Raw genomic sequence first — 19,847 nt, forward strand, 5'->3', positions numbered from 1 at the left:
TTTTACAGTAAGCTGTAAAATATTGACAATGATCCAAACAAGTATAAAGAAAAAATATAATATTTAGGAATCCTCCCGATTTTCAATGCATTTAACACACAATGTTTTCGAACATTGCAAGCAAATTGGTTTTCTGCATTCAACACATAGTCAATAAAGCCAGTTTTTCTCTTTAATTTTGGTTAACATATAAAACAATACTTCCTCTGATTTCTAGGCAAAACATCTTGATCATCAGCTGGGATTTCAAGAACCATCTTCAAAATTCTTGCAATACCTACTTTTAGCTCTCTTGATAAATGTGCATTTTGAACTCTTTCATGAAGAAGTGGTTCATATCGTTGTTTGGCCAGTAATTTTAACAAATCTAGTCTCTCCAGTTGATCTGCTTTGGAGCAAGATGGATGAATGATATAAGCATTCAATGAAGACACAATTCTGTAAAACAGAGCCATTGGTCAGCGTTGCGTTCTTCTGCTGCAGGAATATTTAGTGGTTTTCTCGTCTACAGTATCCACTCCCGATTTTATGCATTAATTTCAGGCAAATCGCCATCATCCTGTTTGTAGTGTTGCATCGAAGAAATGAGGATAACAGCTTTATTTTTCTTTGGTACTCTGGAAATTAATGTTTTATTACTTCTAAAGCCATATAATGTAGATCCCAGTCTTAGTTTGGAGGGTAGAAATTCTTTAGGTATTTCTCGTTTGTTTTTCTTCATGGTTCCAACGTAAGTAAGCTTATTTTGAAAAATATAATCAGTGAGCTGTATTGAAGAGTACCAGTTATCACCCGTAATATTTCGATTGCTTCCAAATAGTGGTTTGGAATATCATTTAGGGAGTCAGTAGCCTTGCCACAATAAATATATGTATTGTATATATAGTGGGTCCTAAAAGTTCCTAAAAATGTACCTGTAGCTATCCTTAAAGCTCTTTTGTGAACGGTTTCCAAGAGTTCTAATATTACTAGCAACTATATAATTGAAAAGAATAAGAGATATCATAAAAATATGGAATTATACCATAGTCACAACAATTTAGTCTTTGTCTTTTTAATTATAATTATATTAAACTTATATTTCCAATTGATAATTTCTAAAATACATAAAACATAGATCATAAACATTACAATAAATATAATGAAATGTGTACGCATCTTGTTCAGTTAGAAGGTGGTTGATCTCATAAAAAAACAATTGCACCGACGCAAGTGTCGTGAATATAATGAAAACAATTATAGTTATTGTTATTAAATTGTTTTTAGTTCTCTAATTTGTACATTTAATTGTTTAATCTTCATGATGATAGTTGGCGATGCAACATAAATTCATTGACGCCCGGCTGTAGATAAATAGTGTATTATAATAAATACAAAGTTGTTGTTGTATTAAAATCATAGATGGAAATAGAAAAATTTGCTTTTTATTTCATGAAATTTCAAGGTTTATTCTCTAACTGTTGTGTTATTTAAAAATGCAATGTTTCAGCTCTAACTCCTTTACTTTCGTGGCAACTCTAAATAAGAAGAACTACATATATACCAGCATGGTCCCAGAAGTACCTGACACGACAAAGAAAACACAGATTTTCGGAAAAAATATCTTTATTTTTCAACATAATCTCCTTTTAGCTCCAAACACTTTCCCAGCGATGTTCAATAAGTTCTATACCCTTTTTATAATAAGGGTCGTGAAGCTCAGGGCCGGATTAAGATTTATAAGGCCCGGGGCTAAAATAATGACGGGGCCCCCTTAAGGAATTCGAAAACCCGGAAAAATTCACAAAATAATATCAATAAGTTAGATTTGTGGTATCAACACATCAAAAAATACAGAATGATTTCCAAATGATGGGGCCCTCTTGGATCTGGGGCCCGGGGCTATAGCCCCCCCAAGCCCCTAGCTTAATCTGGCCCTGGTGAAGCTCATTGACCACCGCGCCATTTATTCAAGTCTGGGAACAGAAACTAATCCGAGGGGGCTAAATATGGCGAATAGGGTGCATGAGGTAGAAATTCAAACTTTAATTTATTAATTTTGGCCATTGCAATAACTGGTCTTGATGAAACAACACTTTCTCTTAGTTTTTCCTTGATTTCTCTGCTCAAATGTTCGCATAATATTCGCCGTTGATAATTTCTCCTTTTTCAAGATAGGCAATGTAAATTAACCGCCAGCATACCAAAAGACCGACGCCATATCCTTGCGTGTAGATGGAATATTGATTGCTCTTTCAATTCATAGAATCTAATATTTTCTTAAAGAATCAACGAGGTTTGAATCGCCGCTTTTCTCAATTAATTGATTCCCAGACAATGAATACATAAGTATAAGCTCTGAAATATATTGGAGTTAGTACACTTTGGTATTTAATTTTGCCACAATCCCACTACAAAAACTCTCTTATATATATATATATATTTGTTTTTTTGGTAATTCATGGTTCGTTAAAGCAGTTTTATTTTTTTAATCGTATTGATGACCTTTTAGTCTATTTTCTAAATACTGAGATGTCTGCCCTATGTAGACAGCGTCACGATTAGTACAAGGTACAACATCTTTTTGTTTTTTGGTGTTTTAGATTTGGATTTAGTGAAATATTTGGATAATTTATTATGTTCTTTATACTATTATCATAGTTAGTAATATCATCAATACGATAAAAAAATAATAAAACTGTATTAACTACCATGAACTATCAAAAAATCATAAATTCAATTATAGAGATTCAAAAATTTGTGGAACGGAAAAGAGAATTTTTAGAAATGGTTCACGTTTATAAAAACAAAGCTATAAATGATAAAAAAAGATCTAAATAATTCAAAATATTTAGATAAAGACTGAAGTTAAGTCGAAACGTCAATTTTTTATCAATCTTTCAATAATTATAAAAAAGATTAGAAGATTAGAAAAAATTAGAAGCATTAATATATCAAAAGGTTAAAGAAATTAAAAATTAAAGAAATCAGATGCTCATAAATGTGGACATCCTCGGCTATGTAATTTTCTATCAACCTAACCTTGAAAAGTCCAATTTGTGGCCTACTACAGCTTCTACTCATGTAACAAATCTGTCTCCAACGTTTTCTTCTTGCTTATCTAGAGTACTATACGTCCTCTAACTACTTCTTGTAATTTTTCCATGATTTTAATATTTTCATGTGTATAAAATTTTAAATCAATTAAAACTCTGAAATATTACGTGCGATATGATTTCAGTTTACTTTTCCCGAATTAAAATCAAAAATGTTTACGATAAAGTGATTTGTGGTTTTTCAGTGTTATTATTACGCAAGTATACCAAATAAACATTAACGAAATCTGCTACAATGTATGCCTTGAAAAAATTCAAAAATTACTCATACGATACATAGTTACATAATTTTGCTTTCGATACGAATAATCAGACTTTTAGTCTGGATAGTATTAATACAACCAGAAAAAACGTAGATGTCTAACCAAATTGGATATATTCAGTTTTTTTTTTGAAAAACACACATTCGTGTTTTTGCTGTTGTAAGATTTGAAACAAATTTAGTTTCTTTGAACAGAAAAATGAAAGACATTAAGTTTTTGCAAACTTGTTTAATAAAAGAAATAAGAAAACAAAACGTAACATACAGGTGATTAAAAAAAACATTCAGTTGTAGAAAAAACTGAAAACTTGTTTAAAATAAAAGAAACAAGGACATAAAACGTAATACTTTGCTAATCAAAAGTTACAAGAATACATCCAGTTGTAAAAAAAAACTAATTACTTTCTTCTGAATAATTTTCCGACGCATTCGGCTTTAATAAACACTCCCGGATTATTAGGCTACATTTCAAACATCTGTAGTAGTTGTGGTAAATTCTAGGTTTGGAACTTTGCATTGGAAATAAGCAACTCATCGTTATAACGTTTGTTAAATGCAACTTTTCTTGGTCGTCCTTTTTTGAAATAATTTACCTCTTTAAAATCTTCATCTGTATAACTTGTTTCAATGAAACTTCTTGTTGGCTCAGCCAGCAAACTTTGCGCCATGGAATTTGATTCATATTGTTGAAAGACTTTATTCCAAATGCCTTAAAATCGAAAAGTCTTGTTTTGTTAGGTTTTTGACAACAAAAGGTCGTGGCCTTGTTCTTCCACTGCGAATAATTTTTGTCCAACCTTCTGCAGAATAGACTGGAACGTATTTTGCTTTTCTCCTTCTATTTTCGAATGTATTGAGTCACACTCCATTTCCGGGTGACCAGTTTCAAAAAATCTATGATCTATTGATTTAGAGTAGGATGACTTGAGAGAATTTGAAGGCACATGGCAGAGCAAAAATGAGTTTTTTTGTTGGCCACCACACCCATCGGACATCATTCGAACCTCTTTAATATTTTGATGTGAAAGAATGTAATCGTGAATGCATGAAGAGATTTCAACTGATCCTCAATATTATCGTGTTAAACATTATCAATCAATCAATCCACCATCTTGTAGACAACGGTACTTCTGATATCAAAGTAGGATACAAGGATATTATTACAAAAAAACAAAGGTTATAAACTTTAACTACCTCGACCTAAACATTAATACCAGTAGAAGAAATAGAGCCATCGAAAGAAATAAACACATACTCTCAAATAAATTTTTGAGGAAATGCTGGACCTCTAACTAGTTTTCTTGTCCAGATAAATAGTTAAAGCTCTTGAGGTCTTTCTAACTATAACGATTAGATTTATATACGAAAATTTAGTGTAATCAAAAATTTCATCTAATAATTAATAATTTCCTCCTTGTACTTCTATTTGGTTCTTCTGAAGAAAACCCTTCATACTACTTATATCCCTCAAATTTCTTTCTTCTTTAATATTTTCTTCTAATCTTTTAATATCTTATATGGCCCCACATTTTTTTTGTCTTCTTTATAATCTACGAGTCTTGTTAGATAAAAGTATTTTTGGATGCGAGGTATCAACTTATTTATGTCTGAGCCGTAGACTTCCGCCGCAACGCTCTTCGTTCGTTATGTAATACGTCTCTTGCAAGTGTTTCTTCAATTCAGGAAAGAGTTGTTAGTCACTGGGAACCAAGTCTGGGCTGTAAGGGAGAAATTTGCCCCTGGCGTGAGAATCATATAGAAGCTCGATATTTCACGTCTACCCAGACAAGTATGAAAGTTTTAGACAGCTTTTCGGGTCGGGTACTGGAAAAACTGGAGCCAAGCTACACGCCAGTCTCATCATAAACAGCGTACTTAGCGTTCCCAGCTCCTTGGCAACCTAATTTTATCGACATCCCTCGTATTTTTCTCCTTTATTATTATAGTCCGTTGGCTTTAGAAAACTTAAAAACTTTGCTTAATGTTTCAATTGTTTTTCGTTATTCAGGCCGGTCTATGGAAAAGTTTTATCACATTGGGTTTATATTGATTCCTCTAAAAACGTGGTTTGTTATAAATGGCGTGGGGTGGCGTGGTGTTTTGCTAGTGAGTTTCGACCTTAAGTCTCTCAAGGCATAAGGTCAGCTTTCTCAATGGGAAATCAGTGACTTACCTCGCCCTGAAACAGCTCTTCATTAAAAATCGAATGTTAAGTTCAAGGTAAGAGTTTGGTAAAATTGTAAGAGCATAATTCCAATTTTTCGACCAAACCTTGTACGCAGTGACTTGTGTGTGATTAATACTTCTCATTTTTAGTGTTAATTACGTCGCTTTGGTTTAGCTGTAGTCTATAAAGTAATCTATTTGAATCGATTTAGTATATATTATGATACTAGTGAAGACAATACGTGTTGTACGCTATATTTTTTCAACGACCTACTCAAAATACTTCCACTCCACTCCGATTTATTGATTTACAACTTTTCGCGTTAGTTTATATGTCGAAGTAGTTCGTGAAGGTCAAAATTATATTTATTTTATCTACTAAAGTGATTATAGTGTTTTTTTCACAAATAACGTAATTAATAACATAAATGTGATGTATACAGTATAAAAATTATTAGAGAATCATTAGTGTAGCATTAATATGAAACTCAAATTCTATATTGTTAAAAATTAGGTTGTTTGGATTTGTTATTTACCAAAAAATAATAACAAATGTTTTTGGTGCAATAAAAATTACATAAATTGCGAACAAGTTTTCAATTAATATAATATGCATGAAATGTGTTATAAACAAACGGTTTTTTGCGATAAAGCAGTAGACGTTGGCGCCAATAGTATCTGAATGGTTATTATTTATGAAATTTCTAATTTAAATATCGATATTTTCGAAATTTATGGTATGCAATACGTAAATATATGACAAAAATTCAGTATTTAAGCATTTGATTTGCAGCTGATGGAAAATATTGATAAATAATATCAATTTGTCTTTGAATACAACTTTATCTATTAACATTATTCAATAACTTAGTTCATGAGATTCACAAAACGTGAGATAAATTATTCAGGATATTTCAAGGTAAAAGTTTCTTCTTCCTGATTATCGATCCGAAAACAAATTATTTATCGTTAAATCAATAACTTTCTTACAAAAAATAATGGGGAAACAAGAAGACCTCAAAATTGAACTAATACAGATGGAACAACAAAAATTTAGACGTGGACATACAGAACGTCGGTAATCAAATAGTGGAGGTTAATGAAAGAACCAAAACTTTATTATTTCCAGAAATTTGCTCGGAACAAATGAAATAACAGAAAACACCAAAGTAATCGTTTTTAAATCAATATTTCGACCTGTCCTCATGTTGATTTAGCCCGAAATATGTATATAAATATGTATGGTGTTTTCCTGATAGCCATCTGTTTTACATCATTTATTTCTTCTTGTTTTATGCCTTTATCTATTTACAATGAAGATAATAATAGTTAGTCTATGCTTACCAACCCAACGAGTGTTTTACTGTTTCAATACCTCATAAATTCACTCAAAAGCACAATTTAAGCAGCTGAAAGTAGTAGAAGTACTTAGACAGTGTCAGGGTGTCAACAGAAAATATCGAATAAAAAATGGAACCATAAGAACAGACTTAAAGTGATTAAAATAAGCGGTGGACAACAGCTTAGATTGTTTGGAGCACAATAGACCGGAAAAAAAGATTTGGCAAGATAGATAAATGGAAAAGATAACGCTCAAAGAACTCTTGTAGAAACGCAATTATAGGAGAAAAAAAAATAATGACAGATGTTATTAAAAAAGCTAAGAAAAGAAAAGAGTGGCAAAAATTTGTGCATGAATAAAAAGACCCGACACCCAAAAACGGTACAAATATAATTAAATTTCTTTATCCGTAGGCTATTCTGACGATTTGACAACACAGCACCGTCGTGATACATGAATTAAGGCCGTTACACACCTATCAGGCATCTTTCCGATCCGACTACGATCATACGATTCCACTCCTACACAACTTTGTGATAATGTTTTTGAGCTTTTGCAGTGTTTGTTTTTTTTTTACTAATATATCAATAATGTTGGGTATAAAACCGGAACAGCTTATTGAAGAAGTGAGGAAGTATCCAGTACTGTATGACGAAACAAACGAGCAGTACAGAAACTCCGACTACAAAGACATGAAGTTGTGAAGGAATTAAATTTCAAAGGTACATCTGTAATAAATGATAATGAGAAAATAAGAATCCACACAAAATCTGCGTTTTCCTCTATTCATTTTGCGCACAGAACCTTTCGCGATTTTAATTGAATCGAAATTGGCGAATATATCGAACTGCAGCTGGAAATCGGAAAGAGATCGAAGGACATAGGACATGTTCAACCTTTCCGATTTCGCACCGATCCGTTCTTTGGTGTGTCCCAGCCTTTATTTATGACTACGACGGTATTTGTATTAAAAATTCTTCTCGTTTTACATACCTATAGACATAACAAGGAATTTTTATTCATTTTACAATTATATTTAATTTATTTTATAGACTAATATTCGGCAAAACTCGAGGTCAATTTGAAGTCGTTTAAATTCCTAAAATAAATTTTTGTTAACGTGTGTTACATAATAAAACGAGACGAACAAGAATTCGCGTCTTTTCCTCACACGTTCTAATTAATTTTACGGCCTCATGTATCTAGTAAAACCGGTAGAAGTGGATGTTTAAAAAAACAATAGATTGCAAACTTGCAGGATTGAATTCTTTTTATTGCCATCAAGCCAGTCGGCAAAAGAAAAAGAGATAGAAGTGCGTAGGCTCAAATTATATTTATTGCTTCAATACAACAAAACGCGAAAATCACTTTGACCATAAATTAGTATACGAGGACACTCGAAGAAATATTTGTAGAAGAACAAGCAAATATTTATAATAATTTGATAACAAAATATAATAAATTGGAATGTGATCTGATTCATAATCAACCATTTAGGGATAGTAATTATTTTTTCCACGTGCTTCATTTTAGTCACACCCTTTAACATAAATAAACTGGAATGTACTTGTATTAAACTGCAATTGTCACCGTGAGTGAGATTTATAGGATTTGGTAAATCTTTGAAGAATGAATTTTTTTAATGGGACAAGAGTAATATTATATATAATAGGCATAAATAAGATTCAAGATGGCTGTAATGGGAATTATACCATTACGAACAAAGTAGTGAATGCATCGCATAAATTGAATGGTAAATCGAATTCAATTTATGTCAAGTATAAGCTATTACAGAGGGTGTCTCATAAGTAATATCGGTTCTGAATTTAAACATTTAATTTTATGAAAAGTCCAATCGCTTAATATTCTTTTAATCATTTTCTCTTTATTGCTTGAAGACGCAGTAGATTTTTATAATAAATAGTATAGACAAGAAAAAATATGAAATTCGTGTATTGTTAAGAAGTTATAGGAAATAAAAGTTTAAAGAAGCAAGGAAATACTTCGCATTCAGGACGTACATTCATTTGGGATACTGAAATTGCAAGGAAAGCAGTAGAAAATTAACCTAGTATGTACCAGCATTAGTCTGAGATACAATAAATCGCCATTTCAACACATTAGATATGATCAATAGAATTAATTGATATTCAAGTGGAACGTCGAGAGGGAGAGGTGAGTAAACAACTCCTTACCCTACCGAAAGATGATTGTTTTATTAGATGTATTTTCACTTGCGATGAACAATGCATTTATAAGAGGTTTCCCAATAAGACAACTTTTTTCGAAATAAAATGAAAACCATCTGAGATATTTCAAAAACTTTATTATCGGGTTGAAATACATTCAAAACATTTATGAATGGAACTCAACTTCGCTCATAGTGCCACCGCGGGCACGTTTGCAACGGTTGATTCGTTGGATTCAATTTTCCAGCCGAAACGGCTGCTATTGACGTTCAATGTTGGCTTTGAGCTCTTCCAACGTCGTCGGCGTAATGACATGACGTATCCCCAAAGAAAAAAATCTAGAGGCGTTAAATCGCACGAACGAGGCGGCCAATCGACTGGTCCATTTCTTGAGATAACACGCTCATCAAACTTGTTCTTCAATAAATTGATTGTAACGTTTGCTTTATGGCTTGTGGCGCCGTCCTGTTGAAACCACATGCAGTCCAAGTCCATATATACCAATTTGGGCCAAAAATAATCGATAATCCTGGCGTGATAACGATCACCATCCACAGTAACGTGGCGACCACTATTGTCGACGAAAAAATATGGCTCTATGATAGCCGGCAGGCAAACAACATCAAACAGTTATCTTTTATGGATGAAATGGTTTTTCATTAAGCACTTGTGGATTTTCACCCGCCCAATACCACATATTTTGTTTATCGACAAACCCATTGAGCCAGAAATGAGCTTCGTCACTGAAGATGATTTTGCGATGGAATTGATCATCTTAGCGCATCTTTTTCAGAGCCCAATCGTCGCTTCGAATGGTCCATCGGCTTCAATTCTTGAGTGAGCCTGATCTTGTATGGGTGTAAAGTAAGATCCTTACGCAAAATTCGCCATAAAGTTAAGCTAAGGACGTTTCAACGGCAGCGATATTTTCGACACTTCGACCAACCCGTAGTCTCGCTGGCACGGCAACATTACACAACGAATATGTAGACTCAAACTTTTTCACTAAACTTGTTATTGCCTGTCTACTAGGTCGAGAATTACGACCGAAAATTGGAGTTAATGCTCTTAAAGTAGAGGCCAGCGACTCCGAATTTCTGTAGTTAATTTTTAAGATTTGCAGACGTTGTTCGTTCGTGTACTTCACCATGATGAAAAGGTTATGTCAACTAAATAAACTGACAGTGACAGTGAAAAGGTGCGCTCACAAACTAAATTCAAAACTGTCAAGTCTCTATAAACAACCCAAACTTGAAAAATCGGTTGTTAGATAAAGAACAATTACCAAAACTCATTGCAAAGGGAGGTCGATTCGAGCGGAAGGACTTGTTGTGTGTCTCTGGTGGAATTATTAAGGTTTAATGTACTTCTAAATATACAGTGGACAGCTGATGCGAATGTATAAGTTTTCATGGAAGAAATATCCAGATTTGGTTGATCGAAAGGTTTATTCACAGACAATGCTAAACCATTTAATACAAAAGTTACGCGGTATATGAAGAATTCCTACCACATCATTTATTTCGAACCTTTCATCATCAGATTGCTATTTATTCAGATTCATGGCGAAGCTCTTGCTTCCAAAAAAGATGATGGAAGCGCAGCGCGGCTACAGAATGGTTTTACCAAGGTCTCAAAGGGGTTGATTAAAACCATAGAATACCATGGGCTACACTGATTATTCAATAAACGAAGTGAACATTGGAAATCGACATTATTTATTAGACCTCCTCTATAATTTACAGCGAAGGCTTACAAAGCCTAATTTGACCGAACAAGTTTTAGTTACAACATACATTGTTTTCCATTTTTGTTAGTTTTTTCATTAAAAGTTGTCTATTGGTTTTTCTTATAGTCCAACGAAAACCCATTGACTACTGTTTATTTAAATTTTTTAAAAATAACCTTGATCGCATAATAATCTATATTGAATATATTTTATGTGAGGTTGAAGGCTTGTTTCTCACTTTCTTTCTGACTAAGAGCAAGTAGTTTATTATTGTTAGTATATCCCATCACTTTAATTGTATTCGTTAGCCGAGCGGGTGTCAACCTCCGGATTAGCGAATCATGGGTTCAAATTCTGTTCACGCTGTAAAAAAAATTGTATTTTCTACAAATTTTTTAAAGAAAGAATAGATTTATCTATGGAAACTTGCATCAACAACGAATTAACAGTTTTCGGGGAAAAAATGTTACAATTGATTGATTGATAGGATTAATTATTTCAGTTCTTCACTATCGAAACCAAATGAATTTTCATGAACCCCCGTTTACGATTGTGGACACCCATTTTTTGTCACACCCAACGTAGACATCCGTAGGTCCCGTGGACTGCTGGTGGTCTGTCCGGACCCGTTAGGGAGAATTGTTTATAATAATAACTCCTGATCATAATGCCCAAGTTTGAGTTGGAATAACATGTCATATTGATCTTGAATCAACATTATCAGTATTTTTAGTTTAGTAACAAGCGACAAGAGCACGATAAGAGAGAATTTGATTATTACTTTCACAGTGGAATGCTATTATTTCATTATGTAATTTGAATTTGGTTCTTGTACTAGAATATGGAATAATACCAATGTGTAATTTTAAATCTGCTTCACCTTTTACTTCAACAAATTCTGAATTCGATGCAATAAGGATTGCGTTAAGTCTTTCCTTTTCTTTTAGTTCAATTAGACAGTCTTGAAACAAGTCTAATGAAATTTTTGACCATATTCACTTCAAGACAAGCTTCTCTGCTTGAAAATTGCGCTACCTATGTTGACCATCAATGGACCAGACACCATTGGTTTTACCGATGTTTTTCATATGATAATTCATCCGGCAAAGTGTAGAGAGTGAACTAGTACAACCCATACCTCGTTTTAGCTTAATAAAATGACTTTTTGGGTCCAATTATTAGAATAAGAAAGGAATTTGATTTTTTCTTGTTTTTTCACTGTTCTTGGTGATTTAGGAAATTAGTCAAAGGTTTTTGCTTTGAAAAAAGAGTTTCCGCGTGTTTCTTCGCTAAGTTATCAGCTTATTCATCTCAGTGCACTCTAGGGTGGCGACTGTAATTTGCTCTGAGTGATTTCAGACACTGCGTACGTTCCCTTACTAGCTTTGACCTAATGTTAATTAAGTCAACGGCTTGGAAGCCTGCTCGGCAGTTTGATAGAACAAATATATTTGCATTATGATAGTTGTATAGTGTGCAATGTACGAATGTCCTACGTTTCTGACTGGAAAAATGGAAACTATGCTTTGCTAGGTGAATTTAATCAATTATATATAGTACTATACGTAAAATCTAATAATATATAATGTAAATAAATCACTGTGTATTATAAACGAACCCGGTAGTGACCTTGCAGATGTCTTACATCCTTTTGTTATAAACGTATTGGTACTTCATTGTTGTACAGAGTGGGCGATGTAATTTTAAACATAAAATCTTGTCGCGGTAACAGTACTTCTTCTTTTTTTGGTACCCCTAATCTAACCTAAAAATTCTAAAAATTATTTGTTAACGCAACAACTATAATTGTAGTTTTGTCTATTCCACACATTGTAGAACTAAATTCGAAAGAAATTCCAAGAAATATCTTGGAATGAAAGTTTGAACAAATATAAAGATGGGAATTTCTAATTGAGCTCTTCCCAGGTAAACTTCTTATTTCTATACGATGATAATAAACCAGATGTGAACAAATCACACTGATGAGGTGGTCATATTTGCAGAGGACGGAAAACCTTAACCAAAATCTCAAACTACACAATCAAAGATAATGATCATAAACACAGAAACCAAATACGTTGAATTGTTAATAGTTATAGAAAATAGGTATATAAAGACTTCAAATACCTCGGCTCAATGATAGCAGATGATGGATTAGAAAAAGAAATAACAGATTGAACAGCGAACGTCGGAAAACTGTTCAATCCGATGAAGACATAATTCCTACGAAACCATGAAATACACTAGAAAGTAAGAGTAAAAAACTATGAAAAGGTATACTGGCATATGGCTCCGAAACTGAAAGACTAAGGAGAAAGATACAAACAACGAAAATGAGATTAATAAACATCGGAAAGGAAACATAAAGACAGATATTAAGTATAAAATCTAAAGAATAATACGAAGAAGATAATCAACTAAGATGAATTGGATATGTGGAGAGGTTAAGTGAAGAAATGATTGCCAGAAGAATATTATAAGACAGAACAATAAGAGTGAGAAATAACGGAAGATTAAGGAAGATCTGGATGGACGAAGTAAACGAAGCGACCAGAGGAAATAAACTATATGACACAATATCGCAAACAAAGAAAAACTTGATGAGAAAAGAAATGTCACCCACGTCAAGCTAAAACTGTTTGCGATCAAGAACGTACACTGAGAATAAATGTAAATGCAATAAGTTTACTTTAATTTACCTAACATAGATGTGAGTGCAAATTAAAAAATATTAAAAAAAACTTGTTTTTTCTGATAACATGTCCAACAGACGCTAAATCAAGGATATCAAAATGATATTTCGTGTTGCATGATTTTTTTAAAATAATATTAATTATGCAATAGACACTTTTTATCCTTATAAAAATGTTGTTGCGATTTTTTTGTCCAATCAAGGTTATCTTTCAACGTTTACTTTGATATAGGAAACGTACTTTGAATAGTGTTAAATTAAATATCTATCAGGTGCATTGAATAACAGTGACGTTACTATAAGATCTACTCGATATGATATACAGGTTGTTTTAAAAAAAGGTTATCCTGTCTTTAGGAAAGGTAGAAAACTGAAAAATAATACATTTTGTACGATACCACTAGCAACATTGTATTAAAATATCATTCGAATATGTTTTGGAAGCTGATACGTCCAATGAATTTGGTTTTTATCTGAATCTCATAGAGGGCACTAGTAATACGATTCATTCCATGTAATATTGTACTTTTTTTAGGTTACGGTTAACAATCAAAATTTCAAATGAATTTAAACATCATTCAATTTTAAACCAAATATCGGTGAAACTTGATACTGTGTACTGTTTTTGAAATATTTTTTTTTGCAAATTATGAAGTAATAGCTGATAGTAAGTAAGTAAGTAATAGTAATAGTAAAAACTGATGCTGATATAAAGTAAAGTTACATTCTTAACTTAGCATAAATACAAAGATAAGGAAAAAGAAATAAAATTAGATTTACAAATTAGGAGATGACATACAGCAGCGGTAATTGTTCCTATAAAAAAGAAGGTATTTATTGCTCTATCCTGATGAGACTCAAGTACTTCAGAACCGATCGACATATTATTTTGGTTCTGTTGATCTTTTCCACATCAGTTGTTCGTTTCCCAATCATATCTCTATTTATATGGAAATATCTAAGCTCTACTTTGAGATTAGTGAGGAATTAGTAGAAAATAACAAAAGCAACGTCTGTAAAACAAAAGAATATTGTTGATTCTTACTTAATCGTGCTCTTATAGACTTGATGTAAACAAGGAAGAAGTAATTAATGTTTCAATGACATTTACAAGACTGTAATTAAATGTTACTGTTATTGAATAAATTATAGTGAATGAAAAAACTTATTAATTAAAACCTAGTTACAGTATTCGTCGTTACGTTGAATAATTTTGAGAATCTTTATAGAAACTTATTTTACATAATCAATAATAGGTAGTAATAGTATTGTAGAAGAATGTCAAATAGACCATATCAATTTCTATTATTCTATGGGATTCAATTCACGACGATAGAATGGTAACCAAAGTATTTTTCTATGATGCTACAGCCCGCTACGTGCCTTGACCTCCCTAAGTTTTCTTCCCCAGTAGTTCCTATTCAAAGTTTTCCTCTTCCTACCACCTTTTCCAATATCTTTCAATTCGCCTAAGCGCATTCGAAACTGAATTCAAGTATTGATCTCTGCATTCCTTACTAATTTGTAATTTTTTTAAGAGGTATAGGATTTGATTTTGACCACAAAAAATTTGAAAAAATTGATGAAATCTTCATTGGAATCGATAGAACGATCAGTATAATTTAATTTTTGAAGATGATTTCATGCAAATGTTGACCACGCCTCCACTTTACATAGCCCATGCACAAGGTCCAATTTTGGCACACTCTCTCCAGCATATCGGCCGATATTTCACGAATAAATGCTTCAATATTGGCTTCTAGTGCGTCAATCTTTGCTGGTTTATCTCTGTAGACATTAGTCTTACCATGGACCCACAAGAAATAGTCCAAAGGCGCTAAATCACATTATATAGGAGGCTAATTGACGGGCCCCAAACGTGAGAAAAACTGTTAACCGAAGGCGGCTCTCAATTTGGCCATTGTTTCGCGTGCCCTTTGGGTCTGTGGCATAGTCTTGTTGAAACCACATGTCAGACATATCAAATTCTTCCATTTTGGGCCAAAAAAATTGTCAATCAGCACACGGTAGCGCTCGCCATTAACAGTAACGTTCCGGCCATTGTCGCTTTTGAAGAAGTACGGCCCGATGATGCCATCGGACATAATCTACACCAAACAGTGTTTGCGTGTTGGTTGTTTAATGTCCAATAGTGTAAGCTGGGTTCGAAATTTAGTCACAAGCTTCCGATTAGTTCCCTCAGTAGGCCGACCAAACAGTCCATAAATTGGAAGAAGTGCAGTTCACTTTCTTGTGCACCAAACATGTTCGAAAACATATACATGTTCAAAGAATCATAATTATCAACATAATTATAGGATTGAGCTGAAATTCTAGAGATGTGTTAAGGAAGGTTAAATGTACTTGGAAAAAAATCAAGACTTTTCTGGGTCACACAGTATTGGCAATACAGGGCACCAAACATGTTCGAATATTGATGTAAAACATATGCATGTTCAAAAAATCATAACTACCAAAATAATTGTAGGATTGAGCTGAAATTGTAGAGATATGTTAAGGAAGGTTAGATGTACTTAGTGAGGACTTTTCTGGGTCGCAACTGAGCATGAATTTTGCTAGTAAAATTCAATAATTTGCAAGCGTTGTTTTTTCGTAAGTCGATTCATGATTAAATTATAGACCTAACTGAACAAGTTTGACACAAGACATGATTCACGCGTGATCTGTCAAAAACAATGTTGCCAAAAAGATACCAGCAAAAAAATCACTCATTATTTGGCCTCCCCATTGCTGTCTTCGTACACTAACAAATTCCGATATATGTAGTTCCTTGTACTACACATTTCGGATCATATATTTTCCTTAAAATCTTATTTCAAAGATATTTATGTAATCTGCAATTTCTTGTATTATGACGCACATTCCAGAGCAGTACTTCTCTAGAAGTATTGACATGTAGACATTTTTTTTATTGATTCTTCTTCTGATCTTTGTGTTTTCGTTTCTATCCTTGGTAAGCTGTAGCCATACTATATGTATACGCAATTTAAAATATTTTCTTTACTCAAGGCACTTACTGAACTGAAAACTGATCGTATTTTTTTCCAATTCATTCTGTTTAAGAAAGGAAGAGTCAAACTGGAATCCAATTTAAAATATCATCTTTTCTTCAGGCACTTTTTGAGTTTTTTAAGAAGAATGCAATTTTTACTAAGAAGGCTAGCACTGCAGCTCAGGATTTGGTTAAGTTAGGTTAGATTCCTGAGCTCCTGCCTGGATAAAAAAGTGCTGAGGTTGGGAGCAATATGTGCTGGCATAGCCAACAGGTCGAAGTAGCTAGGTGAGCTTAATAAAAATTGGAACTCTCTTTAAAATCAAAAAGCTGTATACTTCGCAACAGTTTCTAATCTTCTACAACGGGCAGATTCGTCTATCTTATGAATATTGCTCGCAGATTTTGAGCTCAGCTCCCAAGCATACTCTGAGGATGTTCGACTGAATTCAGATTCGACTTATAGGATATCCAAGCCACCTACTACCGATACTATCACGGCAAACGCTGTAATCACGTCTTCCCTGTATACTACAACCTACAGAAGTTCAAGATCAAAATTCCACAGGCATCTTCGCACGGCAGACACCACTGGAATTAATCGAGTGTAATAATTTTATATGGGGCATTGTACGTAACTACAACCAAAAACGAGTCGAGTTTGGTCATGATGTTCTCAAGCCATTCCCAACAATTTGCTGATAAAATGTATGGAATATTCCTAAGAAGCTTTAGTGCGGAAACGGTTAGGCGTCATGGTGAGCAATGCAAGAGATTGGATTCAACAACAAACTAATCATTCAAAAACTTGAAAAATTCATCCTTCTGTAAATATTCCATCAGCACTTTTCATTATTTCGATTTCTAATGACTTGTTTCTTCAAAATGTGTGGTTTTTGGAGGCCAATTCTTTCAATATATAAAATCTTCGTTTCCTTAGACAAATTCCTTGGTATTTTCGAAGCATTATGAAAAAAATGAGAGGTTAACAATCTTCTTAATAAAAAATTATTTCTTTCTTCGGTGCATAGTAATAAGAAGACCACGATACTATAATTGGAAACGTCTCTATCTCGGTTGTTATCGGTTGTTACGATGAAATATAGGAAGTATAAACTTGGACAACTTCAATGCCACAACAAATAAAAAGATACTTAATATTATGACAAACGTGTATGGAAATAATATACATCATAATCGTAACCATATAAATCATTTTATTTTGACGTTTCTGATATTATCTGGAGTAATAATATTCAGTTTTTTCCATTTGTCAGTAATAATGAGTTAATTTATTCCTTACCGAGACGAAGTTATAACCAATCCAATTTTTTTTTTGATGTTTCAAGAATCCGTATAAGGATATTTTATTTTTTTTTGTGAAATCATCATAACTGGTGATTAAGCTATTCGTGAAGGAAAAAAAATTACGTGAAGGCTATAGATATAATAAAACGTGATTTTGAAGATGTTTTTTTCAACAGTAAAAACACAAGAGCTTTTCTTTTATCGGATAAATTTCTTTTTGTAACGAAATAATTTTGCCAATCAGTAATTTTACGAGAAAAACTGACATCACAAAATCGCGAGACCAAAGAACGAGTGGTTTTGTTAAATTTTGAGTTAAAAAGAAATTTATCCTTAAAAGAGAAGCTTGATTATTTTTTTGGCAAGATAAATTAACGAACAAATATATGAATAAACAACAACAATAATTATCTATATTGATACAATTAATTTATTTAAATGAACAATTACTAAATACACAATTTTGGTTTGGTGTACTGATTTCAAAATTTTCTTCTCTGGTATTTTCACGTGTAGAATATGTATTAATTTTGATTTTTCTCATTCAAGGTTCGTAAGGAACTAAACAGTTACTCATGCTTTGGCTAACTGGGAAATTGTACTAGAGTTAATTAATCCAAAACAACCCTTTTCACAGCGGCGCATCATTATCAATTACTTATCTATCACTATGAACTCTAATTAAGTTTGACATTACTATAAATTGTCTGTATTTCATATTTCTGTCAGTTTTATAGATTGTCAATTTTAACCCCTGTGAGGTATCATCTTCAATTATTTATCATTTAATTATTATTAATGTGACTATAATGAACCATAAATATATTTATCTAATTTAATAATTAATAAATAAATAATAAAGAAGCTTGTAAAATTAATACTTCGTCCATTTAATTTGATATTCGTCTAGTACGCCAGTCAGATTAGTGTAACCAATTGTAATTTTAAATTGTTAAATCCTCAGTTTGCTAAATAAATTGTTTTTAAAAAGCAAGTTGATGAATTGAGTTATTTAATTCTAGCTCGGTTCGAATGATGGTAATTTTATAATGTCGAGTCCAATTTCAGTTGCAGAATATTTGGTCCAAGTAGGAATCGTATTAATACCAAGTGGAACAATTTTGTACCAACCTTTAGAATTTTTGTTTTCCCAAAAGGGATTTGAAGTCAGATGTTATGTTTTCATTTCTATTTTGTAACAGTAATGCAATGGAACAAACACCTTTTCCCATTTCATTTTTTGTTATTTCATTTAGACGACCCCATCAAAAAATTGTTCGTTCTGTATTCATGTACATACCGAAAGTTACGTTTTGAGTGTTCCATGTAGTGAAAATGACAGTTCTGTACTGTAAAACACTTTCAGGACGCTCTGGAATACACAACTTTAACTTTATTAAATATGACTCTAACCACTTCAATGTTGACAGTTGACAGTTTCACTTCGATGATTTTGCATAACCTTAAAGCTTATACAGATGACTCAATAACAAACAAGATTGAAATTACTAACAGAATACTTTCTTCCACCACAAATACGAATCAATCAACAAATTCTATCGAAATCACATACAAATCTACAGAGTTTCCAACATCATCTAGTAGAGATATACATAATCCATCTGCATCCAATCCCATAAATATTAATAATTGTCCTGGAGGCACAATCAACATTACTTTTAGCAAATAATTAATAAATTTATATTGACATTGCAAACATCATTGAGTACATTATATTGTTCAATAAATGAAATGTTTATATTTCCTTTTTATTTATTTTTTTTCTCTCAGTGTAACTGAAAAAGTTTTGGAACTTATGCGTCGTATAAAAAATGTTGTGTACGCCGCGTCTGAAATACTTTTTTGTTGAAAATAGCACTTTCAGTCCTTGGTATTCAAATAACTATTTCAAGTTTATCATCTCCAGGATTATTCGCATCATTTTAGAAGACCATTTGTACCAAGATTCAAGTCAATTTTTTTTTAATTCAGTATACATTTGGCTATTTTCTGTCAGAAAGTATCATCTTGTAGTGTAGCTTTGATTTTAT

The 19,847-nt window shown here is 32.6% G+C and overlaps 2 protein-coding genes across 6 annotated transcripts in view; one reads left to right on the forward strand and one right to left on the reverse strand.

The window, feature by feature from the left end:
• The window catches only part of LOC130898658 (WW domain-containing oxidoreductase), a 128,827-nt gene that overhangs the window by 100,808 nt on the left and 8,172 nt on the right, over positions 1-19,847 (forward strand). The window lies entirely within an intron of this gene.
• LOC130898653 (A disintegrin and metalloproteinase with thrombospondin motifs 9) overlaps positions 1-19,847 on the reverse strand; it is a 196,722-nt gene that overhangs the window by 93,285 nt on the left and 83,590 nt on the right. The window lies entirely within an intron of this gene.

This window comes from Diorhabda carinulata, chromosome 10 (genome assembly GCF_026250575.1).
Source record: "Diorhabda carinulata isolate Delta chromosome 10, icDioCari1.1, whole genome shotgun sequence".
Lineage (NCBI taxonomy): Eukaryota > Metazoa > Arthropoda > Insecta > Coleoptera > Chrysomelidae > Diorhabda > Diorhabda carinulata.